The sequence below is a fragment of the Choloepus didactylus genome, chromosome 23 (assembly GCF_015220235.1).
Source record: "Choloepus didactylus isolate mChoDid1 chromosome 23, mChoDid1.pri, whole genome shotgun sequence".
NCBI lineage: Eukaryota > Metazoa > Chordata > Mammalia > Pilosa > Megalonychidae > Choloepus > Choloepus didactylus.
In genome coordinates, this window is record NC_051329.1 from 9,448,983 (window position 1) to 9,455,051 (window position 6,069).

Below are 6,069 nucleotides of genomic sequence, written 5' to 3' on the forward strand. Positions count from 1 at the left end.
CTTGATAGTTTTGGGTATTTACTGCTAGCTATTCCAATTCTTCAGAACCTAAAAAGGGTTGTCTATATTGTTCGTAAGAGTGCCCACCAGAGTGACCTCTTGGCTCCTTTTGGAATCTCTCTACCACTGAAGCTTATTTCATTTCCTTTCACATCCCCCTTTTGGTCAAGAAGATGTTCTCCATCCCACGATGCCGGGTCTAGATACCTTCCCGGGAGTCATATTCCACGTTGCCAGGGAGATTCACTCCCCTGGAGACCCCCATTTTAAAAAAACATTATCAAGAATTTCAAGATGGAAAAGTAGAGCATTATGTTAAGCCATGACTGACTGCCCAGAGGTCACCCGTCCAGGAAGCTGCCTCTATGGAGAAGAGTGTACTAAAAGGTACAATCCTTTAAAGAGTTTCCTTGTTTGCTTTTTCATTATTTTCCTGTGTTGTTCATGAGATGCTTATGAAGCAGTTCATTCTTTTTACAGCAGGATCATTTTTTCCTTAGGACCCTTCTAAAACCCTTATCTCTCAAGGGGAAAATTGCTTAAGTAGGTGGTAGCTACTCAAAAGGCTTTTCTCCCTAGCCAGGTAGGTTGTCTGAACAACTTCCTCAGGACACTCAAGAATCACCTTAACCTTTGCTTTCAGCTTTTTCGACCCTTGATTAGGGTTCTTAAATCTTGGCATGGGCGTTTTTCTGCTGAAGAATGCACTAGCTTGAGACTTTCTTCAACAGTTTCCCCTACATTTCCCTGGTCTAACAGTGGCCCTCTGCCTTTTTCCCCTGCAGCTCAACGTGTTCAAGAAGATATAACGGCCCTCGACCATTGGATTTGCATACAAATTCTTCAGCTTGGCATTCTAGACCCTCTCTGAACTTATCCTGCCCTTCAAAACATAAAAAACAGTATGACTGCTTCTTCGTTTTCACACTCCAAATCTCTAGAACTCGAGCCCAACTGTATTTATAGATTATGGTCTCCCACGTTCTTTGATGTCATCCTTCCCTTGTAACCAAGTTTCTGGAATCACCCTACACCATCATTCCTCCAAGACCTGGCACATGTTAATCCTGAACCACAGGGTCTTTCCTCTCTGAAAATTAAAACGCCCTGCCTCCTACGAAGCTCAGTTCAAGGCTTGAGTTTTTCAAGGAGATACCCCTGACTGTGAGCTACTTCAGGGCAGGGACCGAATCCTATTCGTATTTTGAATCTCCAGTAGCCAGCATAGCATATGCACATCGAATATAATATGCTCTCCACAAACATTCATGAAATAACGTTGATGAATTGATAAAAGGGTCTTCCAAAGCATGTACAACCTCTAAAACACAAAATCACACAACTGTATGAGAACTTGTTTCCTTTCCCGGCTTTTGTTTAATATATCTTCCTAAAATTTTCCTGATTAGGACTTTGTAGGACACGATTGTGTCTTCTATTTCTTTTATAATACTCTTTTCCAAACTGGGCATATAGGAGGCACCGAAAATACTTCTTTATGACCCCTGAAGTCTTCTAGAAAGGTAAGAATTCATAGGGAAAAAGAAAAATTACGGAAAATGATTCCTCACCTTAAAACCTTTAACACACACATATATACATAACAATAATCTTGTAAAGCCTTTTTCAAATCGAAAATTGAGTTCTCCGTGTCCGTACTCCGGTCTAGACACTTCCAGGTTTGGTAACTCTGGAGCAAGGACTTTGTGAGAACTCCTCCCGCTACTCAGTGACAGGGCTTTGCCGTGCTATTTCCCTTCCACGTTAGCGTCTAAACCCGATCCGCCCACTTGCGGCAAGGACGTCCAGAGCGCAGGCGCAACTCCAGGAGCTAAGCATCTACCTCCAGGGCTAGTGCTGAAGCATGCGCATATGCGCAAAGGGGCGGGGCCAGCTAATTGCGCGGGAGAATGTGGGTCCACCAAACTCACGCGACTGTCTCTGCCCGCCCACCTAAATAGGGGGGCGGGGCCGGGAGCCGCCACCGGTTTCAGGCAGCGCAGGCGCAGTGAAGGCAGGAACTTGGCGAAGAAGCGAGCGCCAGCTTTTACGCATGCTCATTTAAATAAGGCACGCAGCCGTGTACGTCAGCTTCATACCCTCCTTTTCTTCTTACCCCGGCTCAGACTGTTAAAGGGGCAATGACCTTTTTCACTAGACCGCGTTTAAAATTGAGCATTTATTGAGCGCCTAATATGTGCCAGATCCTCTTTTCATTGTTTCCGAAAATTTTCCAATTTTTCCTTTTGTAATAATTTGTAATAATAACGTTAATATGTATATATTTGCATAAATCTCCCCCTCCCCAGTTATATTATTGCCTTGGAGGCAATTCTCAGAATTGAGAATTGAGGCATTGTGGTGTTCTGAGTAGGTCTTCCTGGGTCCGGAGGTCTGTTTCTGAATCTTCACTTGGCCATTTCCTTGCTGTTTTTACTCTGGAGATGTAATCTACCTTCTGTGAACCTAAGTTTGCCGACTTTTAAAATGGGAGTAGGAAACCTACCCCACCTCTCAGGATTGTTGCACAGAGTTAAAAAAAGAAAAAAAACCAAACAAACAAAAAAAAAGTTTATTACCGAGTACTATGTCCCATGCAAACTATATATTGAATAAACGTAGTCATTTAGTGGAATTATCAGGCAGAATATAGTTTTATGGTCCCTGCAACATAGTTCCAGACAGTTCTTCGGGAGGGTTTAGCCAATTGCCAGCTTGGCTGGCAGCGTGTAATGGAGGCTCTTTCCCCACAGTGTGGCCAAACCCATCCATCATCTTTACACATTTTTTCCCTGTCTGGACAGTATGTAATGGTGCAGTAGGGGTATTTTAACTCTTATTTATTTAATTGCTAGTGAGGCTGTGCATTTTTCTTTGGGATGATTTAGTAGGTATATTTCTTTGCTTAACAACTATTTTCAAACACTGTATTTTCCACTGGCTTGATCCTGAAGGTGTCATGTTTGGGTCTGACAGAGCATTTAGTTGACCATTCAAAGAAAAAAAAAGAGGGCTGGGGGGAGAGAGAGAGAAGTAAAAGGAAACTTTCCAAGGAAAGTAGGAGGTCAGAGGTCAGAATTCTGTCACTAGAGCAACGCTATCCAGCGCTTTCTGTGATAGTGGAAATGTTTATGCTCTGTTCAATATGGCAGCCTGTTGCCACATGTGGCTACTGAGCACTTGGGGTGTTGCCAGTGTGAATGAGGAACTGAATTTTTAATTTTATATAATTTAAATTTAAAAGCTATTTTATTGATAGCACAGCCTTAGAGATTAGGAAGTAAGCAAGGGGGGAAAGAAGAAGAATGGAGAGGGCCTACACGGGCCTTACATATATGAAGGGACTCAAATTTAGATTTTTAGCATTTTCCTCAAGAGAGGTACAGTCTCTGAGACTGCTGGTTTTGCCAAGAAAGGTGAGTTCAGTTTGTGAAAATTTATCAAACTATATTCTGATGATATTTCCACTTTTCTTTATGCACATTCCACTTCAGCTTTGTTCACTTCAAGTGAACACTTCAGATGAAACAAAATTTACTACACTTTGTGTTATCTTCGTTAGCATTTCTCTGATATTGAATTTAGCAGAAGTCTCAAAAAATTCAAAATAAAAAGGGCCTGGGAGTCTCTCTGGACATCTGAGAGACGCTAGAGGGCGCTCGTTTTCTGTATGGGAGAATTTTTAACAGCTTTATTGCGATACAATTCACACACCAGATGATTGGTATGGCTTTTAGTATATTCACAGATATGTGCAAACAACACCATAATCAGCTTTAGAATATGTTCATCACCTCATGTAGCAACCCTGTACTCCTTAGCTATCCAACACCCCCCACCCCCAACCCCTATATTCCTACCGCTAAGAACCTTTAATGTACTTGCAGTCTCCATGGATTTTCCTATTCTGGAAATGGAATCATACAGTATGTCTTCTTTTGTGCCTGCCTTCTTTCACTTAGCATAATGTTTTCAAGGTTCAACCACATTGTAGCATGCATCAGAATTTCATACTTTTTTTGGCCAAATCCACATTCCTGTGGGTGTGACCCATTTGTAAATAGGACCTTTTGAAGATATTATTAGTTAAGGTGTGACCAAATTGAATCAGGGTGATCTTAAGCCATATGACTGGAGGCCTTATTAAGAGGAAATTTGGAGGAAGTCAGCCCGCAGAAGCCAACAACCAGAAGACAGAAGTTAGAAGCCAGAGAGGAGACAGAGATGACCTGTGACAGAGGACTACAATCACCAGGATGCTACCAGTCCAGGGAGAAAGCATGGCCTTGCTGACATCTTGCGTTTTGACTTCTAGCTTTCAAAACTGTCAAATAAGAAATGCTTCTTTTTTTAAGTCAACTGATTGTGTGGTATTTGTGACAGCAACTCTGGCAAACTAAGACATATCCCATTGTATGGATAGACTACATTTTGTTTATCATTCATCCTTCATCAGCATGAGTGATGGACATTTGGGTTGTTTCCAACTTTTGTGTATTATGTGTGTTGGAGATATGCAGGTCCTGATGGGTCCTTTTCACCACTTCTGGGAAGGTTCAGATCCAGGTTGCTCAACTTCAGAAGCCCCTTTCTCATTTTATTTTAGATTATGCTCTCGGGAGTGGTCTACAGTGTGAATGGCGCCTCCTGGAGTTGGACGACTCAGCAGGCGTAGGATGATGACGAAGATATGCAGAAAGATGGAGAGAGAACACGACTTGCTGTATAAAATCCGGCTGAATTTCCTGTTCTTGGACTCCATGAGGTAACTCTTCTATCCTTGTAATAAATATTCCTTTTTGGCTAGTATGAGATGTAACCTTGCCGGAAGGTTCTGGATCCTCTCTAGCGGGAGTCCTTAACATGAGGACCATGGACTCCTGGAGAGGAGAGGCCCTGAAAGCACACATTCATTCATTCAACCGATATTTATTGCACGGCCACATGTGCCTGGCACATTTCTACGGCCTAGGGAGACAGCAGTGAAAACACCCAAAAATGTTTCTGCTTTCAAATACAGCAAAATGATAATAATTGAATATAGTCAGAGGTTGTAGTAAATGTTTGTTGTGGTATTATTTATACTTTTCTGTGTGTCTGAAAATTTTCATGATTAAAAGTTGGAAGAAAACTATCCTTACCTTCACAGAGACAATGAAGAAGATATACAAGTGTACATATATATCCACATACATATATATACACATGTGTGTGCACATGTATACACGGTGCTGATGTGCCAGAGAGAACATCAAGCAGGCATGGGGGCTGGGAGGTCTATGTGGCAATCCCAGCTTTAATTAGGGTAGTCCAGGAGGCCCTCATGGAGAAGGTGACTTTTGGATTAAGCCCTGAAGGAGGGAAGGGCTGCTCTCCGGAGGAAGAGGTGGCCAGGCAGCAGGCACAGAAGAGGCAATTGCCCTGAGGCAGGAAGGAACCTGATGTTTTCCAGGACAGCAAGGAAGTGAGTGTGGGCTCGGTTGGAGCACAGCGAGGCTGGGGGTGAGGACCAGGGGATTGGGCTGGAGATCACAGAGCTCAGCTCCCCGGAAAGGCGTCACCTGGGCCCTTGTAGGCCACTGAACGGACTGTGGCTTTTCCTGAGTGACAAGGGGAGCCACTGGAGGGTGTGAGGTGAGGAGCAAGTTGGGCCGGCTTTTGCATGGTAAAATGCATGCATCTTCCAGAGAGCGGAGGGTCTCTGGCTCCCCTCAGATTCTCAAAGGAGTCCCAGACCGTCCCAAAGGCTAAGAACGGAGTGATGTTGGTTTTCCCTTCAAATTTTGCCGCTTTTGTCTTTGCAACTTGGCAGAAAAGGCCTTAACCCTCGCCTGCCTGCTTCCGACGTTGTGTTTGCCCAGGGGAACCCCGAAAGGAGAAACGGGGTGGAGGGTAGGTGGGATGTACTCTCCTAAGGAGAGGCACACCGCGGCCCACGCTCGGCGTATATTAAGTCAGCCCCGCACCAGCCGGCACTTGACCTTCACAGCCCGGAGACGTCCTTTCCGCGACGCCGAGAAGCCTTCGCCTGCAGCGTCGGGGCCAGCGCTCGGCGTCCTTGCAGGAAGG